General features: G+C 35.3%; 1 long non-coding RNA gene across 1 annotated transcript in view; it reads left to right on the top strand.

Moving 5' to 3' along the window:
* The window catches only part of LOC308533395, a 496,213-nt gene that overhangs the window by 243,395 nt on the left and 232,727 nt on the right, over positions 1 to 20,091 (top strand). The gene's annotated exons all lie outside the window — the stretch shown is intronic.

Raw genomic sequence — 20,091 nt, 5'->3', positions numbered from 1 at the left:
GGATTTATTTATTTATTTATTTATTTATTATTTTCATCACCATTTATCCCATACCCTTCCCCACATCCACCCATCCCTCCTCCCCTAGCAGTCACCACACTGTTGCTGTCTTGCATGCGTTCTTTCTTTTCTTTTTCTTTTTTTCTTTTTGGCTCAATCCCTCCATTCCACGCTCTCAGCCTCCCTCCTCCCTTGACAGACAGCTAATCCCACATCCAAATCACTTGTTTTGGTGTTTTACATAGCTGCTTTTGAAGAGTAGAGTAGCCTTTCTGGTGGAGAGTTGAGGAGGTTATTCTAAAAGATTGCAATTGGCAGGGGAAAGTGACTGGGAGTTTATTTGTGCCTTAGATCAAAGTATCTAGCAGGCAGAGTTAATTACTTCGCCTCTAATGGATAGCATCAGCTTTGTTGTATATGAACACAGACGGAAAAAGAAATTGTGTTGCTACCTAGAGCATTTTGCAAGGATCAGAAACCAGTTCATCTAAGGAATTAGAGTTTTTAAGATATTGTAAGAACAGAGATTCAGAAAGTACTCTTTGTCATTAAAAACCAGTAGAGGATCTATAGGAAGTCCTCGGCATAATAGTTATAAAATAAGAAGTGTTTTTCTTTTCTTACTTTCTGAAGACAAATGATTGCATTCATTCACACGCAATCCTTTGAATGAAGAGGATCCAGGACCATGATGTGCACGTAGATGCAGAAAGCTCTAAATGAACAGTCTAAAGATGTATTAACTCTTGTCCCAGCTGAGAAGACAGCCCTGCTCTGATTTAAAGGTCTTTCTAACTGGTCCCCATCATCGTTTATAATCTTTAGGCTCTAAAGCCAGAGTGGTTGCTAGAATATAATCCTTAATAAAGCAGATTGGACTACTACAATATTGTAGAAACTGGAATATGTGATTGCTTGACATTTGAAAAATGTAACTACGTAACCAACAATATACTGAATTTCAGGTCATAGCCTCCAGTGTTTTTAACTGAGTTGCAGAAAAGCACAGAAAGCAGAAAAGTTTTCCACTTTTATAACTGACAGCCAAGAATATGTGTAATAAGGTTTGCATAAAACTTACTTTTGAATGGAATTATGTGTTAAAGAATTTTGCCTAAATAAATAAATACTCTGTGAAATGGGAATAAACCAATGACGGCTTTGCTTTAGAGTGAGGATTAATAGGTAACCCTGACAGACTCCTCTAAAATGATCAGGAAAACACTTGAAAGAGAGATTCGGTGTATTGTAAAAATACTGGGATTAACAGGAAAAGAGATTTTGTCCAAGAGGAAATGTTAATCTACACTAATAAAAGACAAAGATGCTAATTGACCATACCTTCTCTATGCCCAAGCCACGCCCACCAGCCAATCAGAGCAACTACATGCAAATTAACCCAACCAAGATGGCAGCCAGCAGCCATGGAGCTGGAGCAAGCAGGAGGCTTGGTTGCCCCGGCGATGGAGGAAGCCAAGCTTCCCGCCTGCTCTGGCCAGCTGTGGCCTCCACAAAACGCAACAAAGTTTCAATTATAGAAGATAAATAAATCCCAGATACCTGATTCCAGTCAGCCTCCACTGGGAGCTTGGGTGGCTGGGGGCTGTGGCCAGCCTGCAAACAGCCATCAGCCCCTCACCCAGGCTGGCCAGGCACCCCAGCGGGACCTCTACCCTGATCCGGGACACCCTTCAGGGCAAACCAGCTGGCCCACACCTATGCACCAGGCCTCTAACCTATATAATAAAAGGGTAATATGCAAATTGACCCTAACAGCAGAGCGACTGGGAATCACTGGTCACTATGACACACACTGACCACCAGGGGGCAGACGCTCAATGCAGGAGCTGCCCCCTGGTGGCCAGTGTGCTCCCACAGGGGGAGCTCTGCTCAGCCACAAGCCAGGCTGATGGCTGCCAGTACAGCAGTGGTGGTGGGAGCCTCTCCTGCCTCCTCAGCAGCATTAAGGATGTCCGACTGCAACTAGGCCTGCTCCCCACTGGCTAGTGGACATCCCCAAGGATTCCCGGGCTGCCACAGGGATGTCTGACTGCCAGCTTAGGCCCAATCCCCCCAGGGGGCGGGCCTAAGCCAGCAGGTGGTCATCCCCGGAGAGGTCCCAGACTGCGAGAGGTCATAGGCTGGGCTGAGTGACCCTCCCGAGTGCACAAATTTTTGTGCACCAGGCCTCTAGTTCATTTATAATTTGGGATAGATCCAGAAGACACGTAGTTGTGCTCCCTAAATATTATAAGGTTAAAGCAGTTTTATTTGATCTCCAAAGAGAAACTAATAACAGAGAAATTTAAATTTAAGTAATGGTAATTAAGACTAGATATTTTAAAATCTTTACTTCACAATCTGCTCATTTATAATTCATCACAGTTCCACCAGAAGTGAATTGAGCTTTCATGTAACCCTGGTCTCTAAAAACAAACAAACAAACAAACAAACAGAAAACTTAAATAACTGAATAAAGTAAATATAATTGTTCTGTTCTTCTAGAAATAAATATTTCCTTCGCTTAACATCCAGCTGGGTTTTAAGTAGTTTAATCATACCTACTGGCCACCAGTTTTTAAAATCTTCATTTTAATAATCTAAATATTTTACAGAATGTCTATTTTACACCACTTACTTCATTTACTACTATTTTTATGTTATTGTTTGAAAGTCATTCAATAGCCTGTCAATGTTTTAATCATAATCCTCAAACTTTACAGTTTCAAAGCGACCTTTCTCCTAAGAATTAAGCTTTTCCATAACATGTCTCATACTCGCTTCTTCTTCTCCAGTCTTTCCGAATGGCCTCAGTGTAGGCTTTCCTGACTTCTCAAGTGGATTACTGCAAGTCTTCTATGTCATTGTGACTCTCTGGCATAGACACCGTATCTCACCGATAACTATTTTTTAGTGCCCATCTGAATTCACTGTTGCCATAATGATCCTTAGAAATGGCCTCTGTATTTCTACTTAAAAAAAGAATCCTTTAAAGATTTCCTATTGCCTAGATAATAGAGTCTGACACTTTAATCATGTCATATACCAGGCTTCATTCTTCACCCAGTGTTTTTCCACATCTTCATCTCCCAGCCTGAGATTCTACTCATAAGGCCTACATTCAGGCTTATTAGCTTTTACAGATCCCCCAACCCCTTTATTTTTTTAATCCCAGTCATTCTTCTAGAAATGCCTTTCATTACTATTCCAATTGTTTCTACCATAGGTGAGAAGCTCATATATCCAGATATATTCAAGTTTTACCATTTCCATGTTGATTTTCCCAACCACTGTTTTGCATGCACATCTGCTAGATTCTGTATACACATTAATACATGATAATAATAATAATAGTTAATGCTTATTGGACAATTTTGCTAATCAATTCTATTAAAAATTCACCACAATTATATGAGGATGAAACATGTTAGCTTCTTTCACTGACAGATTGTGAGACTTGGAGAGTTTAGGTGACTTGTTCAAGGAAATTTAGTTAATAAGTGAAGGAACTGAGGTCAGATCCATACTCTGCTGTCATGTCTTCCAACAATGACCTCAAAGCGGACTCACAACAGACACAGTGTCACTCAGTAGAGGTTGTAGAATGAATGGAGTGTAAGAATATAAAAGTAATCAAATAATGATACAGACTGCTCAAAGATGTAATGAAACCATTAGTAATGCAATTGGAAGATTTAAGATTATATTCATCCTTTCTCTGTCGAAATGGCTTCCATCAGTACATTTCCATTTTATTTTATTTTTTTATTTAAAGTATTACAAATAGTAGTACATATATCTCCTTTTTCCCCCATTGACCTTCCCCCAGCCTCCCCTACTGTACATTTCCATTTTAATAAATGCCAAACATTTCTGGTTTTCTGTCCAACTAGCATTATTTTCTATCCAACTACCATGCCTTTATTTCTTTGCTAAAAGAAGTCTGATTTTGGCAAAGGCATGAAGAACCACATACTACAATAGAGGCTTCAAGGGTAGACAGTAATTTGTGTGAGCCAATCAATTATTTCTACTTTGCTGGTGATTTGTTTAAGGACAAGCACATGGTGCAGTCCTAGTTGGAAGAATCCATCCTCCAGGAAGTTTCTGGGAAGGGTTGATTATTCTTAAGGTATATGGGAAAGAGACCCACTCTCTCTGCTGGCATTTGGAAGTGTGCAATAATGTGTTTCCTGGTGTTCCTGTGAGCACTCCCTAAATATGGCAAAGGGGAAAGATGGAAGGAATTTGTGTTCCTGTCCTAGGCGAGATCCTGAACTAGTCAATTCTGGAACTATTTCATTTCAGACATCTTATATATGATAATATATTTTCTTTTCTGTACAAGTTACTTATTTTTTTATTTGTTAGCTTTGTTCGGTTTTATTACAATGTTCCTAGTGTAGTTTCTTAGTATTATCTTTTTTTGGATTTGTTGGTAGATATATTTATTGTGGGTTATTATGGTGGATGTATTTCACCAATTTTGGCAAATTCTTGGCTGTTATCTCTTCAAATATTTTTCCCTAGCCCACTTTCTCTCTTCTCTACTTCTGCAACTTCAGTTATTCATGTGTTACAGTGTTTGCTATTGTCCCACAGATATCAAATGCTCAGTTCTATTTTTCTTGGTGTTTCCCGATTGGATTACTTCTGCGGACTGTTTTCACATTCACTTATTCCTTCTATGCTATGTCCAATCTATTGATAAACCCATCAAATGAATCCAGAAATGCCTTTAAGTACTATTCCAATCACAAAGAAGAAAATGAAAAATTACCCATAGTCACTTTTCATAGATATAAGCATTAGTAAGACTATATCATGCATACTTTCTGTATCAAATATTTATAAAATCATGACTTTAATGCGATATTATATTTTATGCTTTTCAAACATTTTTATATAATTTATCACATACTATTGGGCATTCTCACAATGACAGATATCCCTGTAATGAAAACCCTTGTATTCTGAAAGTCATATGGTGGTCAGTGGCTAGTCCTGCACCAGGTGTGAGGTCTACACCACTTTTCTGTTCTCTGCCATTGCTCTTGACTCTACCACACACTACTTGTAATGGAGCAACAGGGAGTATACAAGTCAAAGAAAAATGAAAATGATGGAGTTTATTATGGCAGAAATCAGGACATAGTCTAGGAGCCCAAAGTATAAAGGATCAGGGACTCAGGAAAAATCTAAGTTAGAGAAGTATAGGGCTAGGCAAGGGATCTGGTTAAGTGTTATGATTGGACCTCTTGAAATAGTTCCTGACCAGGCGTAAAATGGATCTAACATGTGATCTCTTTGCACTCTTGATAGTCAATAATTGATGTCAGTGTCTTCTCTCACACCTCACATTGCCCACCTTGTTTACTAGAGTAGAAACAGTCTCTCTCTCTTCAATTCCTGCTCTCAGCGCCTTGTTTTAGGATCTCATCATTTCTTGATTATCAAAAAGTATCCTTACTATATTTTTCAACATTTTCCTGATCTCCATCTAACTTATCTAGTCATACCATTTCCCCTTTGTGAATTTGTCTCGGATTAGCATGTTAGCTACATCATTTGCCAATATACAATAGTGATCCATTATTTAGTGAGCGTCTAGTTTCCCAAATGTGCTCTATTTCTCTATGCATTTGTCCATGCTCTTCCAAATGCCTCAAATATCCCTCCATCTCTCTCAATACTTGTAATTCCCATTAACTTCAGCTTTTGTAAAACACAGCTCCAATGGTCCCCAAAATTTCATCTTTATTGGAAATACTGGATAATCTTTCAAACTTCTATAAATTCTTTATTTTCTGCAACTCATATATCCTCTTTATACACTTATCATCATATGACTTATTCCATACTACAATATTTAGTTGTATTTTGTTTTTGTTTTCTTTACATACACTATGATTTTATTTCTACTTTATATTTTCAGCACTTAACACAGAGATTGACTCCTACTAACTGTTTAATCAGTGTTTATTAGAATGCTATAATGTGGTGATATATTAATGGAAGAAAAAAGCAGAAATGCCTAATTACCCAATAGCCTATCTGCGAACCTCTCCTCCTCAAGCCTTCCACATATCAGTAAGAGAGTCTGCCACCATTCACAAAATTGTTAGAACTCCAAATAAATAAAAAAAATCATTCTTGATATATCTCTCTCCTTCATACTCATTACTTATTCTATCAGAAAGCTCTGTTGAGCAAAATGTATCCTGACTAACCATTTCTCACCCTCCACTGTTGCCATTCAACACCAAGCTATTGTCATCTTGTTTTTCCTATACTTTTATTGGCTCCCTTCTCTCTCTCTCTCTCTCTCTCTCTCTCTCTCTCTCTCTCTCTCTCTCTCTCTCAACATTTTCACATTATTCTTCATATAGTACCTAGAGAACTCTTTTATAAATGAAAATCTTGTGATAGTTCTCTATGCAGCTTCCCCCTCTTACTTAGGATGAAATCCAGGATTCTTTGCAAAACTGACAAGACCCCACATTATCTGGCAGCTACCCCTCTCTCTTTGCCATTTCAACCACCCTACTCCTTAGTCACTCCAGTTTACTCATACTGACTTTGTTGCACGTCCTTAATGCACGCCCATCTTATTCCTACCTTAGGGACTTTGCATTTGTTGTGCTCTTGGAGGAAATGCTCATCTTCACACCACTCAGGTTTCTGATCAGATGTCACCTCTGCAGTGAGCTTCCTTTATCAGTTGTAATGCAATAGCCCCTGTCCTACCCCCGGTTTCATTCTCTAATCCTCTTATCTTCTTTTCATGGCACTTGTCACCAGATATTATATCACATATGCATTTTTGTTTATTTGTTTATTTTCTGACTTTTCACTATAGTGGAAGTTTTATGATTTCACAGACTTTATCTTGTTCACAGTTGTACTTGTATATGAATTAACGGTTGCATTTCATTATCTAGCCCCGGTCCTATTTTCTTCTATGCTCTTTATACACTGCTTTATTGAAAGATCTTTCCAACTCTTGTAAGTATGATTCACAGTAAGAAATATATAATACAAAACAGTATATACATTCAGACAGGTACACATTACTAATAAACATGCCTCGCCAAATAGTACTTATCTTTACTATATGACATACATTCTCTTAGTTTATATATTCTGTTTTTCATAAAAGCAAGTTTACCCCTTTGTAATGGGTTATTACCACGATTTTTACTTATGTTTTATGTTTTTATAGGCTGTATCCTACCAAAGAAGTAGCCAGAAATATGTATCTATATAAAAATAAGTATATACACATACACATATCCTAAGCACTTATAACATTAAATTTATTTTTAAAGATAAATAGAATAAAACATTTCCTGGAAATTAGAACCCTGCTTTTATATTCAACCAGCAATTTCTTTTGAAATATTGATTTGGCTTTGAGATAATATTCATTTTTAATTGGATTAACCATAAAAATAGTTAGAACTCAAAACCGTTGAATAAATATTTTATATGTAAAGAAAGCAATTTAAAAAGAGAAAAGATGTTTATATTTTTGTTTTAAAACAGTATGTGACAAAAAATGAAAATAAATATAAAGATAGATGACAATCATTCCTTGAGTTGTAATCTTGGCTCCTTTGGTTTGAGGCCAGCTCTGGGAGTAAAAAGATGAGTGTATTCTTCTCTGTGAACTTGTCTGTAGAAATGAAGTCTGGCAGAACGAGTGCACTTTTAGGGGCTCTGAGGGAAATGGCACTGATGAAGGAGGGTCAGAAAACTTGAGATAAAGTCCAGGGATTATTTCTGTATCTTTTTTTTTTAAGCCTGTAAATTTCACTTTGATTTGTCATGTTCATTCGTCTTGTTGCATTTCTCAGGCAGAACACTGGGGAACAGCAAAGAGAATTTTATTTATATAAATTAATGTGCTAATTAGCTGCAGTCTCACAGCTCTTGGAAAATTGCCATTTCGTCTTATTGTGCATTAAAGATTGGATGTCCCAACCCTGGTATGACTTTGGAAATAAAATAATAAAACTACTAAAATATTTTTGCCACCCCGAGGGGAAATGTCAGTGTACAACGGGCCTCATGCTCATTTTCTCAGTGTCCTTAGTAGCCTATTCACTATTTGTCTAGAATTCCTTTTTTTTTTTTTTTTTTTTTTGTGGTGTGAGGGGGGAAGTTCTATAGTTTTAGCTGTTGCATCTTATGTCAATTAATACATGTGTTTATACTTAAGGTACATATATATTCTATATTTTATATATATTATGTGTAATATATTTTTATGTATATAATACATATGTATTCTGATATATCTAGAAAAAGTTATTATGCTAATAAATAAATAATGTAAAAATGCATAAAATGTGAGTCTCAAAGGCTGAAATATTTTAATTAATATGTTAAATATTTGGATGCCATCTTCTTAAAGGACATATTCCAGAAGGTTGTATTCTCATCTGGGATCTAGCATCATTGAACTCAACAACCTTCATCAGTTAACTGGATTTTTCTTCATTTTGATGATTGCACAATGAGTGAAATATTTGCCTTGGAAAGAAATAGACTCTGACTTTCTTGGAATAGGTCTGAGCCTTTGTAAATTCAGTGATGCTATGTGAGATATTCATTGCCACCACACACACACAGGGAGAAGAAACTCAGCTAAACTAATATATGTATGTTAGTTATTAACTAACTAGAGGCCCAGAGCATGAAAATTCATGCACTGGAGGCGGGGGTCCCTTAGCCCGGCCTGTTCCTCTCACAGTCCGGGAGCCCTCAGGGGCAGGAGGCGACCCGGTCATCACAGGAAGGCGACGCCCCATCACACCTCTGCTGCTGCCACTGCCGGCAGCACAAGCCTTGGCTGGCCCTGGTTACCTAAGTTTCGGATGGCCCTGGGCGGCTGGGGGGCTGAGGGAACGGGGGAACTCCGGAGGCAGGTGTGTGGAGCGGGTCTGCCCCAGACTTGCTGCACACCTGCCTCCCCGGTGTGGCTGAGGGGACTGGGCACTGCCATCTTGTGGCTGTGGGCACTGCCATCATTGAGGGCATGGCAGTCAATTAGCATATTCCCTCCCTATTGGCTGTGGGCACTGCCATCTTTGTGGCAGTGTGAGGGTCAATTAGCATATTCCCTCTTTATTAGATAGGATGCCACATGGAATACTAAATGGATACACATGTATTCTTTGTTTCTGTCCATCCTTCTTACATTTAAGATTTAGAACAACTGGCCTGGTTCTCCATTTTACTTTGTTTCCTTCATTTGCTACCCAAGAGAAGGGTCTGATTTTTTTTCTACATCTCTTATGAATCCTTTCTTTCAAAATGAGCACAAGACTCTTTTCAAGGATAGTCATTTGAAATTAAATCACAAAATATCCCTGGCCTTCTGGAGAACTCTCTTCCGGACTTTCTTCCCAAAGGTAAATCCCAGGGACTGCCAAAAAGGATGCCCTGTGCTCTCTATCTGCTCAATGTCTTAGAAGTTAAAGGAATGTTCCTGTTCTGAAATATCCTTCTTGTATATCCCAGAACGTCTTAAAAAGAGCCACAGCCTTTTAATAACCCACTTTATCTTCTGTAAAATGGAACGAACCAAAGCAAATGTCATAAAAACAATACAGGATAAAAGCAATGATTGTGGAACATGGAAGAGTTAAGCATTTCCATAAGCCTATAGGATTATGAGTGACACAGCAGAATGCAAAAAGGGGTGGGTGGACTTCTTAGATGAGCTCTTTTCATCTCTCTTCCTGGGAAAAAAAACAGTTCCAGAAAGAAAAAGGCAAAAGTGGTATAAAGAACATTACACCAACCTATATATTTTGTGTCCTTGGTGGTTTTTCTTGGCTCTATTGCCAAAGATTTACTACTTCAATTAAGGCCAAATTGTTTTATTTCATTGATACATTTACTTTGCCCTCTAGAATGAGATGGTTGGCTTTAGTAAGTCCTCAAGCCCATTCAGTTCCACTAGAGGCCTGATGCACAAAATTCGTGCACAAGTAGGCTTTCCTTCCCCTGGCTGCCGACACTGGCTTTCCTTTGACACCCAGGACCTGAGCTTCCCTTGCAGTCCCAGCTTCATCTGGAAGGTCGTCTGGAAGGACGTCTGGTCTAATTAGCATATTATGCTTTTATTATTATAGATGATTCTATAACTATGCTTATTTTTCAGACATGATATAATCTGTTAACAAATCTCTACATATTTGCTACTGCAAACTATTACATAAATTATAAAAACAATAGTGGAAAAAGTTTCCTACAATGCTAAATTAGTCAGAGTTCTCTAAAAGCATTATGTAATAAAAGTGGTAAGATAATCAAATAGCTTGGTAACTCTTTTAATTTTACTCTTAAATTGAAATAACTAGTTCTCAGTTGTTAATGGTTATGTACAATGTACAACCTGATTTCCTAGGAATACTGTCCAGGGAAGAAAAAATAAAGGAGATCTCATAGAAGTGATAAGTGATAAGCTAGCAGCTTTTAAAAAGCTATTACATACTTTATTCTGTTATAAGTCTTTTCTCTGGAAGCTAATCAAATGAGAACTATCTGGAAACCAGCATTAGTTTACAAGACAATGGCATTTGCATCTCGAATTATTCTATTAGATTCTAACCTTGGCACAGTATAACCCCTTTTTTGCTGAAATATTAATAATTGCCTAGTTACATGGGAAATAAACAATTTATTCCTATTATCTGTGTGCATGTTTTGATACAAGAGAAGCAAACTGTGAATGACTAGATACCAATAAGATCATGGGATGTCCCCAGCTTGTCATAATGGCTAGGAATGAATATTTGCGTTAGCCTTGGTTATCCAAATATTTCTTGTGAAAAGTGACTGAGTGGGCTTGAGTTTCCTAACCTTGCGAAATCATTGGTTGGATTCTATTACTCCTGTGATGGATATGTAGGGTAATGTAGTCCAAAGCCTTCAGGCAATGCGTGAATTGAGTATTTGCTATTTGTGGAGCATGTTGTTTCTAAAGCATCTAATTTGGGAGTGATTTAGTAAATACATTATCAAGAATGCGGTGATGTTTCCCCATTGGTTTTATATAGAGGGATTCTGAAGGAGTTTCCCTTCCGATCATTTGTAAGAAAATGGGAAAAACAACCTAGTTTAACACTTGTATTTTAAGCAAAATATGTATATTTTTGCCAAGTAGGACCACTGAGTTTGAGGGAAGAAAAGTGCATGGATTCACTTTATGAATTAGCCAGATTTTTATATTAATGTTTATACTACCTGACAGCTAAACTCAATTTATTACACAAGAGTGCTAACACTAAATGACTTTGATTAAAAAGATCATCTTTGCAGGGCACACTTGTATTGCCATGGACATTATCTGCAAACCTGAGCATACCATCAAAAGGAAAAGGCTTCATTGCAAGTCAGAATGGTTTTTAATTTAATGAACTAATATTAAAAAGATTCACATAGTATATCTCTCACCATCTTTCAGCTGGAAAGCATTCATTAAGGAAAATCTATGCTAATATTAGCAGCATAAATAGAATCCCAAATAAGAGAGAACACAATGACCATTCTGAAAAGCCCTGTGGTTTTCTTACAGGACTCACTGCTTAGCTCATCCCCATGGCAGCCAGCCACCCCATCACACCCCTAGCCTCTCCCTGGTATTGGTGCTGACAGAGGCTCCAGAGACAATCTTGCTCACTACTGAGAGGAAGGGCACACTGGCTGCTTTGGGAAAGTTTCTAATCAGCTCCAGTTTGGAGCTGACCTATTTTAGGTTAACTCCTAAAAAGCTTGACCTAGTTTAGTCTTGGCTTCTTTTTAATTCCCTTGAGAAAAATATATCTTTCCTTGGTCAAAACAAACAAACAAACAGCATAAAACAGTTCCAAATCATTTCAGTTAATAAACTGCATTGGATCAGTTAAATACAAAAAGATCAAGAAACAGAGATTTTGTTTTTCTCCCTAGTATCCATGGAGTAGGATCAGGGGTGGGCAAACTTTTTGACTCGAGGGCCACAATGGGTTCTTAAACTGGACCGGAGGGCCGGAACAAAAGCATGGATGGAGTGTTTGTGTGAACTAATATAAACTCAAAGTAAACATCATTACATAAAAGGGTACGGTCTTTTTTTCTTTTTAGTTTTATTCATTTCAAATGGGCCGGATCCGGCCCGCGGGCCGTAGTTTGCCCACGGCTGAGTAGGATGGTATGTCCTAAGACGTATGGATTGGAAATTTCTTCATGCTTTACTGATATCCATAAGCCAAGTGACCTTGAGCAAGTCACCTTCTACTTTTGGGTCTTGGTTTTCTTATATATAGAATCTGGGATTATGGGATTAGGTTAAATTTAATTACTGTTAAATCCCCTCTTGCTCTGAAAATAACCCATCCATTAGATTTTTATAGCTTTCTGTGATAATGTTGCTGTTACAGGAAACATATAGGAAATCTGAAGGGTGAAAGGAGGTTTTACCTAAAATGTCCAGAAAATGCTTGAGACTTAGATTCAGGGAAGTAGTTCTTAAAGCTAACTTTTAAGCCTTAATGGTTAGGTGATGAAACAACATATTAATAAGTTATGAAGAATTTTCGCAGCACATTCATAAAGGTTATCCTCAAATGAAATTCATTGACTCTGTTTAAATAAAATAAAACAAGAATTTAAAAGAGGACTTAATATTTTCCACATTTGTCTTGCAAAATACCCAAATCTATAAAAAATTGAGCCAGGAAAATATATGAATGAATTTGATAGCTCCTTAGTCAGACAGTGTCCTATATAATCCATGGTTAACTATTTTAAATAAGTCAGTAGATAAAATGTTCATTACTACAGTATTGATAAATCTAGTATTTTCAAGTTTGGGTTGGTTTTTTTTCTCCTGTCTTTCAGTGCATCAAAATATAGTTCTTTCATGTTCCAAACTTTTGTGGCTAAAATAACAATTTCTCCCAACAACAAATTATGTTTTGATGACCCATTTTCTAGGAATAAGGGTTGAGAGTAAATAAAATATTGCCTCTTAGAAAGGTTCTATTTACAGTTAAAGTTATAGTATGCCCTTAAATCTAACTTTTGTTCTGAGTTGACTTTTACCCCTAAGTAAGAGATTATTCATAGGTAGGAAGCAATCATGTAACTTACAGTCATTACATTTAAACTTTCATAATTGTATTTCTGAAATGAATAGATGCATGAAATAAAATTTTGTGAAAATGTTTTAGACACACATGCCAGAAATTGTACAGTCAGAGTGCTGTCACCTCCAAATAATCACCTTAAGCCAGTGAGTGGACATTGATCAAAATATTAGTCCAAGAGACTGTTTGGAAATATTTTCACAATCTGTGGCATGTTCTTCAAACTATAGACTACCATCAGAGGTTGAGAACTTTCTTCCTTTGAGGATTATTTTGGTTTGAGAAACAATGAGATTTTATTGAAAGCCAAGCATTAATACATGAATTGAATATTCCAAACTGAATAATGACTTTGGGGGGAGGGGTAATAATCATGATGCTAAGGTAATATGACTGACTTTCTTCTGTGACTAATAGAAGAAATGATCAAACAGAGGGCTCTGAATGGTCACACAAATGGAATAAATATAGACTTTTGAGGTGATTCCCTTTAATGAAAAGCCTTGTTTGAAAATATAAGTTTGCTAGGTTTATCTTATTACTTTATGCTAACCTCTTATGTTTTATATAATTCTGGTACCAAAATCAGGAAACAATTATATGGTACATGAATGGGATCCGCCAGTGAAATTGATTTTAGCTTCTTAAAGGAAAAAACTCAGTGAAAAAAAAATATTTAATTAGAGTTTTTAAACATTTTACTAGACTAACATATAAATTTTAAATTCATACAAACATTCTCTTCAAAAAACGGAGATTCTATTTTCAAGGAATTAGACTCGGATGAAAATAGTAGCATTTCAAAATTTTCTATCACATATTATATGTGAGATATGGGGAAAAGGGGGAAATGAAAACATTTCTAGAAATGTTCTAAATCCATGAGGTATAAAAGGTAATTAAGTTACTCACAAAATAAAATTTAACTTCCTGGTACAAAATCATTGGAAAAGAACAATCTCCCTTTTCACCACCAAAGAAAACAGAAAAAACATCTTTAGCTTTTACTTTCTTTCAAATTTAGTAGTGCTCATTCTTCAATTTGATGATTTTCTGGGGAAAAATAGAAACTATTTTTTCATTTGTTGACGAATGAACACTTTTGTTACTTTACAAAATGAGGGTTGCAATAAAACAGATAGTCACGTTTAGACCTTCATTTGTGTTTGGGCTCGGGATTCTCTGCTTTGCAGTCTGGAACTCACATGATATCAAGTATATCCTAATTTTAAATAAATGACTATATTACATAATTTTTTAAAAGCAGAAATTAGATTATTATTGTTTAGATTATTTTTTCATATTAAAATAAACCAACAAAACAGCTCAGCGGGCAAATCTTGGGATGTATTCATTTTTGTAGAATCATTTAAATCAACCCTGTTATATTTTGCAAGCATGGATCTATCATACCATATTTCTAAATATATCCTGTGCACTTGGCTTTGAAAAGTGAGAAAGACCAGAATTAATACCCCATCTAGATCTTTAATATGCATTAGCATATATTTGGCTCTCTCCAGTAATGGAGTCAGGATCATTTTATAGTTGAAACATGTGAGAAACGTTTCACACGTGTAATCAATGTTTCAGAGATGCTTGTATGCATTATTTTAAATACTTTCTACATCTGTGATTATTTCTACTTTTTCTTAAGCATGCAGCTTTCCTACCCAACATTCCACCTTTCAAAACACAAGCACATGTATGCATGCACACACACACTTGCACACAAAATAAATTTCCCAAACGAAATATGATGATCAATTGAGCAAAATAACTGCTCAGTTAAATTAAAATTTCAATGAGATTGTTAAATTAATCATTATATTTTTCTCAAGATATTCCTCCTATCTTTAGCATCAGGTCATTTCAGTTAGAATGATCAGTGAAAGAGGAGAAAAATATTTGCCTGCATGTCTGAGATACTATCTAATAAAGATGGTTTTTCACCAAGATGTCCCTAAACACCTCCAAAACCCTATTGATGTAAATGGGATCATTGCTTTCTTTGGGGAGACTTTTTTTTGTACTGGGAAAGTGGGCAAAGAAAGGAGACCTTTATATTACCTGAAACATTAAGTATTCTAAAATGAGCACCTTGTTCACACACCGCATTGCACATTTCCCTCGTTATTTCATTTAGCAGCTACTGTGATTTTTGATTTTTGCTACATTTTAAGGTGAATGTGCATACTACACACACACACACACACACACACACATTGCAGCATGCAAAACAACAAGGTTATCTGAAACAAATATGGAATTCATTGCTTTGTGTCCTTTTAAAATGACATTTGCAAATGGTTACACTGCACTTCTGTGGTTTGCTCCGAATAAATGTAAGATTAAAGCATTACCTTTTCAAACCTGCAGATTCTCCTTTCTATTAGCTTTGGCTCCAGCAAATTTCAGCTATTCTTGTTATAGCCCTTTCTCACATGCTCCCCCCCCGCCCCCCCCCTCCTGCCTATCCCCCCATCCAAGTGAAGAGGAAGGCATTGCAAGCTTTTGGCAAGATGTGTTGTTAAAGCTGAGCTATTTATCTGATAAACATTTTCACTATAACTCAGCGTTTTTTCTTTTCACCTTTTGTTTTAAATAACTGAAAAAATTCTAAATTATTACAGGAAAAGGAGGAAAGGAAGCCAGGGTAATTATTATTTTTCACAAAAGCATTTACCATAACATCATTTAAATAGCACATCTCCTTCCTTGTTTCCTTAAACATGAATTAGGTAACATTTTCTTATAATTGATTCTCATATCTTTACGATTTTCCTTACATAGGGCTTTCATTGATGTGGGGAAATTCTAATAACATACCTTAGAACAAAAGTGCAGTATATCAAATTATGTAAAATTTACAAAAAGTATTGTCATAAAAAGCAAAATCCTAGGGAAAAAAAGGCTGAAAGAAAATACTCAAAAATACAGGGTGTCCCCCCAAAATAACAGCTGAGAGCTCACTTTTGAAAATAAAATGTATTTTAATACTAATAAACACTGCCTTTATAATCATTCAAAGTGAGTGTGTACATTTTTTAAGGACATCCTATATTTCTAGTAGATGCCCATGGTTTTCAGAATTGTAAATTGTTTATTTTCTTATTACACATTTTTTCTTTTTTTTTTTAGATTATACACAATGAGTTAAAATTGTTACAAAGATGTTTTTATTTGAACAAAAAGGAATTTGAAAACTTTTATAGGGTTATATCTCTGGTATAAAGCAAGGAAGACAGAAATGCTTTTTAAAAATAAAACCTTTTAAAAATTCTTCTTAAGAGATTCAAACAATGATTTGAGTGGAGACTGGGTTATTTGTGTGATTTATATCTCTAATAATAAATTCCTAATTATAAGAAAATTAATATAACCAAATACTACCTGAAGGGAGTGTGTTGATACTTAAGAATTCTTATTGTTTGGCAATACTATTATTATCCTGTGATAGTTCTGTTCCTTTCCCGTGGATTTTTAGAGTAGCATTTCACCAAAATTCTTATTTATGTGTTTTACAAATAAAAGAAATTTCATAAAGCTAAAAATCATTTTAAGATTACTAAAGTCCTTTTCAGATATATATTTTAAACATTCTTAAGTGGCCAGCAGAATTCTCTTCTTCAAATTATACTCCACAGTATTTAATTTTGAGGTATCATCTATATATTTGGTAAACATATAGTTTAAGGAATTTTTTTCTGAAGTAGAGGTAATAGCATTTGGGGTTTTAATATGATTAGCAACCCTTTTGATATTTTCATTAGGAGAAATCAAGGTTTTATATCAATTTGCAGATATGAAAAAAACCCTGTTTATTAAATCCTCCTCATACATGTCTCTTGATTTTTTATACAGATTAAAATGGAATTTTAAAGCATATTAAGCATTGATTATATATTTGATAGAGATACATAAAAAATTTGTTCCAAATTGTATGCAGAACTGAGATGAAATATAGGTGGGAAAAAAAGGCAAGTAAAAATGGTTAGCAGTTCAGTAGTGTATGTGTACTCAGCAATTTTAAAATACGAATTTTGTCCCATTTAATGGTAAAGAAGTATTTTTTTCCTGGCTTGACTAAAGGTCATCTATAATTGAGGATAAGTTGGCAAGAGTCCAGAGGCTGAGTATGGCTTTGAACTAGGGGTCCAGCCTTTCTCAGAGCAAATCGTTCTGGGGAGAATGGTGGGAGTCACATTATTGAATTGGTTGCCTTACTGAAGGTTATCAAGACCCTATCTTCCCTCCTCCCCTCCCCTCCCTCCTCCCTCCCCCCACTCTTTGTGAGCACTTCTGCATTTCTAGAGCAATTTGACTTTGTCTTGCAGAAATTGTCTCCAGGTGTAACACTAAGCCTTACACCTGCTCATCTTACTTGTTTTCAGTTGCCCTGGTTCTCCTCTGAGATTCATGGCATGTGTTTTCATCTCTGCCCACCTTTTATCAATCCACTCATAGACACAGACAACAGTCTGGTGATTACCAGAGGGAAAGGGGAGTGGGGGGAGGTAGGAGAGGGTAGAAGCAGGGGGGTGGTGGGGGGGGGGAAGGCGGGGCGTGGTTGTAAATGATGATGAAAGGACACTTGACTTGGGATGGTAAATACACAATACAATATACAGATGATGCATTATATAATGGTACACCTGAACCCTATATAATTTTATTAACAAATATCACCCCAATAAATTCAGTAAAACAATAAAAATATATATCACACATGTTATTTGATTCTAAATAAGCATACTATTCTCCTTCTCAAAATAGGATTAGAATACCATTTGTTATATAAATCCCTTCATATAAAGCTTTTGTTCAAGCTTTAGGGCAGTAACATTGATACTATGACTTTTCTTTTGAAATAAGAAGAATAGCACTAAATGCCAAAAATTAGAATAAATCCTGGAAATGTTAAGAAATACGTATAGAACCTAGATACTTTTATGGAATTCTTTAAAAATAGTTGTTCTCATATAAAATTATTAATAAAAATATGAAAAAGATTAAAGTCATTTGAAATAACCTTTTACCAATTATTTAGACTGCCTTGTACAATTTGAAAACTTGGCAGTAACTTTATCAAACATCTTATACATCATTGTCAGAGTTAAACAGTCATTTTGAATTACACTATAACTAATTGTTTTTATAATCAAATATTACATCAATTATAAAATGTATTAATTTTTTATCCCATTTAGATAGCAAGAGTCAGCCATTTCCAAAAATAGTGCTTCTTATAAATACTTTTGTGTGGCTAATTTATGTTCCCATAATTTTGTACATTTTTAAAATCAAACAAAGGTATTTTTTCATTGAAGCAATAGTTTTTAATTTCAATCCCTATACTAGTTAATCAAATAATATTTGTATTTATGTACTGTTCTAAACTTAAAGAGGTGACGATGATAGCTATACATTTGTTTCCTAGTAGAGTCCTAACATTATAGGGCAATTTTTTGGAGAAAAAAATAAATTCTTGTGATAAATAAATGGTTGCAGGTTATTCCATTTCTTTTTTTAGTGATTCAATCTTCTGGAGGACTTTAGTGTAGATGCACTAAATATTGCATTTAAAATGGCTATAGAATTTTTGTGGTATAACATAAGTGTTTACTATTGCATTCTAAAATAAAAACATGTCCTTTTTATTTTACACACCTTTCTTTTGAAACAATTTTATTTCATTTAACATACTAATTCTTCCGTGTGTTTTAGTAATAATAAACATCTAATTGCCTATGTCTATACTAAGTATGTGCTTAAGATAAAATGCCATTTGAATATATGTTGAATGGCTTTAATATATAGAATTATAATTTTTACACTATTTACTGGCAATTTGAATATTTTATGTTATATCATGTGCTATAAACACTTTTGTGCTAGCATCAAAATAAGTTTATTGTCTTCAATCAGTTATGTAAAAGCAGAACTCAGGGTACATAGGAAATAATTACATTTACAAATGACTCTTTGTACATTGTATTTGTACAGAATTTTTGTTCTTAACATTTTGAATAATAAATTCTTTTAACTTTAAAATCTATCACTGTAAACACATCTGTTTACTTTTTTAATCATAGCAGGGCTATTTTCTTGAGCATTCTTGCCTTAAAATTGAACAAAATATTGCTATCAAGTAATATTAAATTTAATAATTAAAATGAATTTCCACTATGAAAATTTTTTTATGCTTTCTATTCTATAACAAAACAGTATTTCATTTCTGTGGCACAATTACTAATCACTTGCCCATGTAGCTTGGTCATATATTATATCATATAGTCTTAACACTTGCTTTCCCCAAAATATGCAATTCTAGTGCGAACAAATAGAAGAAGCCTTTGCATATGGTATGTTCCCCCCCCTCCCCCAAATAATAAGTCTTGGTTTTGATGAATATCATTGATGAAGCAAGATATTTTTTTCCAAACATGTGATCAATGTGTCCATTTTCATGTCATTGTTAGTAGCAGAAGCAATCTCATTTAGAAGCAAGGTCATTTTAATGTAAGTGTATCCTAGGATAAAAAGCAGCCCGTCACACTCCTTTCTAATAGTGAAGGATTTCAGTTCCTCCTTATGCAGACATTTGCACCTAGTATTTTCCAATTCTGTAATGCAAACATTCAAGGAGAGGTTAAACACAATGTTGGCTTTGCAATATGTATACAGAAGACCTGCGTGCATTTTGCACAGTCTTCGTGGAATTTAACCCTGGGTCAACAGCCATGTTTAAATGTGGCCTTGAACATAAGTGGTGCCTACCAAAAGATAGTAAACGAGTCTGAAGTTTTTATAAAACGTCACAATTGGTATATGAGCAAGACCTCAAAGAGAGAAAGAGAAAAAAAAGATGGGTGAAGGGATTCTAAAATCATTTGGATGAACATATACATTTCATCCCTTTAATTTGGTTACGAAACCAAATCACAAATAG

Source organism: Myotis nattereri (assembly GCF_964212035.1).
Source record: "Myotis nattereri genome assembly, chromosome: 17".
Lineage (NCBI taxonomy): Eukaryota > Metazoa > Chordata > Mammalia > Chiroptera > Vespertilionidae > Myotis > Myotis nattereri.
The sequence above is the reverse complement of the archived record's forward strand: the minus strand, read 5'-3'. Positions and strand labels throughout refer to the sequence as shown.